This window comes from Camelus dromedarius, unplaced genomic scaffold, assembly GCF_036321535.1.
Source record: "Camelus dromedarius isolate mCamDro1 unplaced genomic scaffold, mCamDro1.pat HAP1_SCAFFOLD_172, whole genome shotgun sequence".
Lineage (NCBI taxonomy): Eukaryota > Metazoa > Chordata > Mammalia > Artiodactyla > Camelidae > Camelus > Camelus dromedarius.
Window position 1 is genome coordinate 181862 of NW_026989779.1, and position 8980 is coordinate 190841.

Genomic DNA, 8980 nt, shown 5'->3' on the forward strand with positions numbered 1-8980 from the left:
GGGGAGGTAATTAGATTTATTCATTTTATTTTTCTTGCTAAGGACGCACTCTATCACTTGAGCTACCCCCTTCCCCTTTCATTTCACTTTCTTGATGATGTCCTTTGTAACAAATGGTTTTAATTTTGATGAAGTCCATTTTATCTTTCTTTTTTTTCACTTGTGCTCTTGGTATTGTATCTAGGAAGCCATAGCCTATCCTAGGACCACAAAGATTTAAACTATGTCTTCTTTTAGAAAGTTTATACATTTAGTTTTTACATTTCCGTCTGTGATCCATTTTGAATTAATATTTTATTTGTTAAATAAAATACGGGGGTCCAGATTCCAGATTCATTCTTTTGCCTTCAGATACCCAGGTGTCTCTGCACCATTTGTTGAATAGACTATTCTTTCAATGGAGTGTTGTTGGCACATTTCTGGAAAAATGACTGTAAATGTAACTTTCCCCCCTGGATTTTTTATTGGGTCTCATAGACTTATGCATCCAAACGTATGCCAGTAACATAATGACTTGAGTACTATAGATTTGTAGTAACCTTTGAGTGAGTCCTCCAACTTTGTTCTTCTTTTTCAAGATTGTTTTGGCTGACCTGGGTCCCTTGCACTTCCATATGAATTTTGGCATCAGTTTTTCAATTTTTGCAAAGAAGTCAGCTGGAATTTTGATAGGGATTCCATTAAATTTGTAGATCACTTTGGGGAGTCTTAACATTTTTAACAATATTGTCTACCATTCCATGAACATGGGATGCCTTCCATATATGTAGATCTTTTAATTTTTTTTTGGTGATACTTCAAAATGTTCAATGTGCAAATCTTGTAAAATTTTGTTAAATGTATCTCTCATTTTATTTTTAATGCTGTTGTAATTGGAAAGGCTGAGCTTCCTAAGGGTGGGACTATATATCAATTTATTTATTTCTAGGATTCCTACACAGCAAATACCCTAGATTTATATTTGCTACATAAATCTATCCACAATTCTTCCCACCCCCGTGTCATAAGAAACCAAGAACCAGGTTAAGCTACCTGAACACCTATGTGTAAGTGAGAAGTGAGACCCTTGGGTGGGGCTTTGTGCAGATGATACTGAGAGCTTATTCAGGATGGCTTCATCTTAATTTCTTTTAAACAATCCTCTCAGTGTATATAGTCAGATACATTAAGAAAATGCCCTTTCGATGTGTGGAGGAGCTAAGACTATAATTTTCAAATAATTTCTAGTGAGAGTGTTGTACTTGAAACTAATTTGCATCAATCTTTGAAGATTTATGTTTCAGGAGCTTTGACTATATAATACCTGTCTTTATTCAATAACTACAACTAAATGCTCAAACAACATGTACGAGTTTGAGCAAACTGCCCCCGCCCCGTAGTGCTGGTTGGCTGCAGCTGTAACTGGAGTCAAGGCTTACCTATTCCAGTACGCTTGGGAGGATCTGCTCAAAGGGTTTCGTCCAATAGTTTGTCGGTAATCTTTTGGAAAAAGCCATAAAGCATTGATTTAAGGTTGCTGGAATGCTTTATATTCTTATTAATATTAAGTAAGCACATATTGAGTGCTTACTGTATGTTGGGAATTGTCCTTTAGCTTCACATGAATATTATTTCGCTTAAAACCTCTCATATTTCCTTGTTATTCACACTTTACAGATAAGGAGTCTGAGGATTAGGTCTTCTCTCTTTTGGGGGGAGCTCATTATCAATGATGGGAAATTGTAAGGAAAAAGATATTGATTCATCCAGAGAAAACAATTTTCTGAGAGTCAGCACTGAAGAGGGTGATCATTGTTTGAGTGAGACGAGCCCCGGGTTGTACGGAGTCAGCATCCCTGTCCTGGACACTGCACATGTAGCGCTGCGTGGTGGGTGAGGTGGCGTGGCCGCGCAGGGAACGCAGATGCCGGGCCATTGGGCTGTGCTCAGGCCCGGTGGGGCTTTCTCCTAAGGGAAGTGGAACGTCATTGTCAGATTTTAAGTAGGGGAGAGGGGTGCTCTCGTAGATCACTTTTGTCTTGTAGAATGCTTAGAAACATTTAGAAGGCTCGGCAGGAGGTGATGTGATAAGTCAGAGTAGGGTGGCTGTGAGGTATAGCAGTGTTCAATTTTCAAGTGATTTTCAGTCCCCGGTTTGTGGCTCAGTAGCCGTGTCACTTTGGATGACACACTCAAGGAAGTGAAACAATTTATCTTATTAATTGAAGCAGTGATATACCGACTTCCCAGGACTTCTGTGGAGATCCAGTGAGATAACGTGTGCACAGTGTGCAGCGTGGTCCCCAGCACAGAGTCAGTGCTGAGGGAGTGCCAGTGAGAATCTGGTAGGTGAGGTGTGGGTGGTGGGACTCATTGACTGAGGAAATTGGGTCCTGAAGGAGGGGTCCAGTCACATCTATGAGTGATGGGACTGAGCTGGGAGAGGCAGAGAGACCTTGCCCCCCGACCAGGATCCCTGGGCAGGACGGCTATGGGAGGAGCACCGTGAAATCAGCTATTTGCAGGTGGAGTTGGAGGTGCCCTTGAAACATCTAAGTGCAGTGCCACAATCATAGAGGAGGTCTAGGCCCGGGTTGTGCATTTTCCTATAATCTCAATCCCTGAGGACGCCGAGGTATTGATCATTGAACATGAAGACATACTTACAGGACAAGTGAATAGTAGTATCATCTCTGTCACCAAAGCTCACGTCTCTTTATTCATCACTCACTTTGCTAATTGGGTACTTACAGAGCTCACTTCACTGTCTTCACCTGGGCTCAGGCTCCACAGAAAAGATCTTGTGTGTCTCCCTCTTTTCCAGAAGAAAACACATTTAGCTGGTAGACTTCTCTACCTCGCCAGACTTAGAATTTTAGTTTGTTGATTTAAATCTGTTTTCTCTTGGCCATCTCCTGACAGGAGAGACATTTTACCTCATGGTCAGGTTTCAATTAGCTGTTACTGAGAATTGCTGATCTGATCCATAGTGTATGTTTTCTATTAACTTTGTAGAGTACTTATCATTTTTCTGTCTTTGCCCTTTAATTTTGTTTCCTCTTCAATGTTCTATCCTATTTGGGGCCTTATTTTATTTTTTAATTAAAAATGTCTGTTAGCAGTTAAGAAAACCAAAGCAAAGAAAAAATGCACATGATAGCTAGATTTAGAAATTATCTAGTGTGTTTTCTGTCTCGGCAATGGAGGGTTCTAGAAACTCTTGAAAACCTTCATTACATAAGTTCCTTAAAATGCTGATTAAGAAATAAGACCTTCCTTCCTCATCTTTCAAGCTGCAGAGCTAATTGTCAAGAAAGTGAGGGGAAATCCTCAGAAGCCAAGTCAAACCAGAAAGCAAGGATTCTGGGAGATACGCGAGCCTTAGAAGCCCTGGGTGGCCAGTTGGCTCCTGAACTGAGTTTCAGTTGCCTTGACAGGAGGGCAGGAGGTTAGCCCCAGGCCTCTCATACTGGGAGTTGGATGGCTGTTCTTATGTAAGGCCAAGCACATCCTGAATCCTGCTTTATAAAAGGGTGAATTAGAAAGAAAAGTAAAAAAGCATTCCTCAAGACAAGGAAGTAAGGAAAGTCAATGTTTTTGGAAGCGGGGAAAAATAACATATCTAATGTAAGTATTTAGTTTAAATCTGTTCTGGCATGAGAGTGACAACAAACTCCTGGCAGAAAATCACAGCTCCTCCCGGAAAGAGAAGTTGTGTTTTGAATGAATCAGTGGGCAGCCATTCCGAAAAAGGTCTCCAGAGTCTTCTGGATCAAGATCCTGGACCCAAACACCTCCCTTCCATGGTCTCATTTAAATAACCAGAAAAGTTTTAAAGGAAAGAAGCCATAATCATAGTTCTATTTATTGACATTAATATATGCTAGGAATTCAGAGGTGACTATGGAGTTGTCTCCTCTTTTATGGACCTTACTTTCTATTTGACATAGTTGGGGAACTTGGTGGAGGGTGGTGTTAGTCTCTTGCAATTAGCCAGGAGAGGAGATTAAGAAAACAGTGAAGGGTGGGTGACATTTTTAGCTGAGGACAGTCCTGTTCAGTTGGTTTGTAATTGCAGAATCGTTGAGTTGTCTCTGGAGGGAATTGATCTTATGGAATTTGGACTTAACTCAGGGCTCTTCAGAATGGACAAGTGAGCCTGGAGAAAGACAGTCAAATCTGTGCAGACATTAAAGTCCACGTGAACGTGCTGTATCCCTGAGCCAAAGATCGGACAAGTAGGCAGCACTTCTTGAGGACAGAGGAGTGGTTTTTAAGGTTCTCCAAGAATGAATCCCAGGGAACCGAGATGGCCAGTTGTCAAACTGTGACTTTGCTCTTTGGACCGTGTACCCACCGAGGTTATTGGCCGTTTATAGGTTTCCATTTCTCTTTAGTGCATGACAGGTGATGAGGACGTGGGCATACACTTTTGACACCTTGTCGAAGTGACTGGGTACCTGCCTAGAAGCGCGGGCACAGCTATGGCTGGCCCATACATCTTGCCGCCCATCCCGCTCCGCGGCTTCGTGATCACGGCAGGGTGGTTCCTTGATGACCTGTCCGTCTTCTCTGTGACATCGTAACCCAACAAAATACCGGAGCGTATTAGCTTGGCTTTGTTCTTTTCCATCCTTCCCTTCGAATGATGATGACTGATAATGGACCCAGTTACGTTTGCAGATGATTTACACGTAGGGCTTTCAGTACAAACCTTGTAATACCCACTGTGTGATCTAGAGAAGAAAGTTACATTCTTTCCAAATTGTTTTGATGCACTTATGTGGGAAAATGATGTACGTTTGAATATGTATTTCCTCTCTGAATCATCATGGCTCGAGATGAATATTTGTAGACATGGAATGAGTTTTCTGTATTTGAACTGTATGGTCCCCTAAATTCTCCCCAGCTTTATAAAGTCATCACTGGAGTGCTACCTCCAGAGTGTCCCAAAGCATCCACCACTGCCTGTTCTTCGGACACTGTGAGTTTCCAAGTTGGTGAAGGCTGCTCGCTGTTGAGGCATTCTCTGGCACATCTCTGGCTGGCTGATGTGAACTTAGCACACAAGACTTGGCAGACAGTATCTAACCATGGTCACGTCCATTTCTGGAACACTCATTGAGGATTTTACACCTATGCTAGTGGCATACGTTATTTCATTTAGTTTTCCCAACAATCATAATTAGATTTTATCACCTGTATTAATAAGGAAACTGTCAAAGCGAGTGATGTGCAGACTTTGGACTGGAACACGGGTCTTTCTGATCCCTGTCTCTGTTCCCTCCCCAGCCTATCCTTCCAAATTGCCAGGAGACTCTTCCTGAGTCTTGAGTTTCCCGCTGATGTTACCACTCTCTTTGTTTCTGGAGAGGAAAACAAGTCTAAACTTACTTTCCAGTTGGAAATGGAATGAAGAGTTAACGTTGGTAGCCGGGAGAGTCTATCCTGTGATGAAGCGGTCTCCAAGCCACTTCCATTGGGACGTCACATCAATGTCTGGGCCCCTTGCACAGCCTGTGCACAGGTGATAAGCCAGATGTACCGAGCAGTCCTCCCGGACAGGGCAGTGGGTTGGAAATGAGTTTGGGGATTTGGTTTCATTACATAGGTTCCTGAGGGCCTTGGCCTGGCAATTCAAGTGGGACCACTCCCTGTCCCACAGACTCGTGCTCTGGGCCCGTGCAGACCTGACGTGGCCTCAGCCTGAGGCTCAGGGCCCGTGGTGATGAGGAGCATTTTAGTCCAGGGTCTGCCGGAGGCTCTGACACTTCTGGGCCGTGGGAATTTGTCCAGGATGATAATAATTCCTCCCCGAGTTTCAGATTTCCTTGCCTGTGAGCCGGGGTAGTAATAGTTTCTGAAATGATTGTAATGATTCAGTAATGGGCACAGCGTGTGCTGGCAGGTAGCTGGTGTTTAAGGAGCAGAAGTCGCAGACACTCTGTCAGCCTCTCACTGTGTGCTCTGTGCTTTGAGAGGTTGTGTGTTTGGTGAAAGTCCCGCCCAAACCCTAGGGTCTAGATGAACTGTTGTTCTTTTACTTTCCCTTCCTTTTCCTCTTTCCCATCTCTGTGTCCCATGTTTAGGTAGCAGATTCCTCTGTTTCAGGGAATACGGAACTTTCTAGTAAAAGGAGAGGCGGAACGCGGAAAGGTGGGGCCCAGAGGGGGTCTGGAGCGTCTGCACAGCGCTGCTTCCCTGCATTTCTGCATCCGGTCCCATCAGTGCAGGAAGTCAGCCTTCCTCTTCCTTCCTGTGTCGTTGGGTCTCTGTTTTAAGGGAAAATTTTTACGGGTCTTTTTTCAATTACATGTTTCGTTCAGATGCTTGTTGCTTTTCTCCCTGTGCTTCAGCATTCCTAGGAGAGAATTCAGCAGTGCAGCATCCTCTCCGAGCTCTATGATTTGATCAGCTTCCACCGCAAGTCCTCCTTCTTCAAGCGGGTGGCCCCCGTGCAGCGTGCGGCCCCCGGCATCCCGGAGCCTGGCGGGAAGGCCTGCTACCGACTCCTTCTGCAGACGTTTCCTGGCTACAGTCTGTCGCTGGATCTGCAGGACTTCAGCAAAGGTGTTGGAACTAAAACATTGCTTCAGTCCCATTAACCATGCCTGGTTTGGGCCCTGCTGTCCTGTCTCATGAGGGTGAATTCTGATTCGTTTAGAACAGGGCTCAGCAGACTTTTTCTGTCAAGGGCTTGGGAGTAAGTATTTCAGGGTCTGCAAACCTCCTGATCTCTGGTGCAGCTGCTCAGCTCTGCTGTTCAGATGCCAGAGCAGCCGGACATTCCACACACCCACAGAGCGTTATTAACAGCGGTCGCTGGGGCTGGATTCGGTGTATGAACTGCAGTTTGTCCCCACAGCCTCCTCACTATTGACGCCTGCACCAGAGCGTGCATTTGCGACAATGGGTGAACCTGCACTGACACGTCATCATCACCCAGAGCCCAGACTTGACACTAGGATTTACACTTGGTGGTGTGCACTCTGTGGGTTTGGACAGATGTCCAATGACATGTATCCACCGTCACAGCATCATACAGAGTAGTCTGTCTTAGTGACCCTAAAAATGCTCAGTGCTGCACCTCATTCATTGCTCCTTCCCCTCTAGCCTCTGACAGCCACTGATCTTTTAGTCTCTGTGGTTTTCCCTTTACCAGAACACCATACAGTTGGAATCAGACAGTTGCGGAACCTTCCCAGATTGGCTTCTTTCACTTGGTAATACGCATTTAAGGTTCCTCCGTGTCTTTCCATGCCTTGATATCTCATTTCATTTTAGCACCAAATAATAGTCCATTTTCTGGCTTGACCACAGTTTATCCATTCACCTACTGAAGAACAGCTTAGTTGCTTCTGAGTTCTGGTGATTATGAATAAAGCTGCTATTAACATCTGTATGCAGTTTTGTGTGTGGACATAAGTTTCCATTTCGTCGAGTAAACACCAAGGAGCACAGTAGCTGGATCATATGTTAGGAGTACGTTTAGTTTTGTAAAAAATTGCCAGACCATCTTCCAAAGTATCTGGGCCATTTTACATTCCCACCAGCAATGCATGAGAATTCCTGACGCTCCACGTCCTCACCAGCATTCGGTGCTGTCAGTGTTCTGTGTTTTGGCAGTTCTGACAGGTGTGCAGTGGTACCTTGCTATTTCAGTCTGCATCCCCTTGATGACAGATGCTGTGGAGCATCTATCCATAGACTTCTTTGGCATCTAGATTTCTTCTTTGATGAGGTGTGTGTTCAGGCATTTTGCTCATTTTTTAATCAGGTTGTTCATCCTTCTTGTTGAGTTTAAAGAGATTTTGGTATATTCTGGATATCAGCCCTTTATCAATGTGTCCCTGCCCTTCACCTGCAGCACCGGAGTTGTCCTTTGGGTCTCAGTGGAGTGTCAGCTCTTCAAAGAGGTTTCCTGTCTTCCCACAGCCTAAATACTGTCCTTGTATTTTTCACATTCATTGACTCATTTTGTTCTTTTTAAATAGCATTTCCCATAATTTGTAAGTACATTAAAAAAAGGGCAATGATTGAACACCACCTCCCCCACCAGGCTGTGTGCCCTGTGAGAGCAGAGGCCCTGTCCCCACTCACCATTTCCCATGACAGCACATGGCACATGTCCATGTAAAAGTGTGTAATGTGGGGCCAAACCTGATGAGCAGCTATGATGACATATTTTGGCTACCATTTATTGAGTAGACTTTGTTTCTGATGTTAATTATTAAATCACATGAATGAAACTTGTTTGTTTTGAAAAATAAAACAACAAAGCACACCTCCATTTGATTGGTACTTTCTATTTTGCCTTCTGACCCAGGAGGGGATGTTCACCACCATTTTGTGGAGGAGGTTGGGGAGGTAAAGTAAGAGAATTAGATCAAATAAAGTAAAAATGATAACTATCAGTTGGCTTTATTTTCACTAAGACATAAAAGTTACTTTAAACCCTATCTCAGCTGTTGTTCTGTTGTTTTAAACATTTCTCATAGAATTAAATGGAAGCCCACTAAACCCTGAAAGGGAAATTGTGTGCTCAGGTCCTGAAAAGTGTTTATGTCTATTTCTTGAAATGCACATTTTCCCTGCTGGTTACAGAAAGTTGAGGCGGGAACACAGCCGTGCACTGTGTGTCTGCCAGCTTCACTGGCTGCTCACTGTCATTTTCATTTTCTTGTGTTGCAGTTTATGAAGGTTTTCCATGAGATATATTGCTCAGTCTTTTCCTGAATGAAGGATTGAATTTTCCACAGGAAATCTTATGAAAGAGAGTGACAAGGCACATGGGTTTCCCAAAAATGAATACTTGATGTAATAAACTCTCACTATGGTGAACTTTTTGAATACAAGCGAGTTGAAAATTTTATCACTAGGTCATAGGCCACAAATCCGTCTTAAGAATAAAAAGATTCGAATTTTATAGAAGAAGCAGTTTGAATCAAGTAGAAATTATGATTTGTACACTAGTTGGTGTTAGAAATTATACTCAGTCTTC

General features: G+C 43.5%; 1 long non-coding RNA gene across 2 annotated transcripts in view; it reads left to right on the forward strand.

Moving 5' to 3' along the window:
* The window catches only part of LOC135320634 (uncharacterized), an 83939-nt gene extending 75338 nt beyond the window's left edge, over positions 1 to 8601 (forward strand). For both annotated transcript variants that reach the window (XR_010379880.1, XR_010379879.1), the window contains one exon: positions 6336 to 8601. This is a non-coding gene — a long non-coding RNA (uncharacterized LOC135320634). The remainder of the gene's footprint in view (positions 1 to 6335) is intronic.
* The last annotated feature ends 379 nt before the right edge of the window (positions 8602 to 8980 follow it).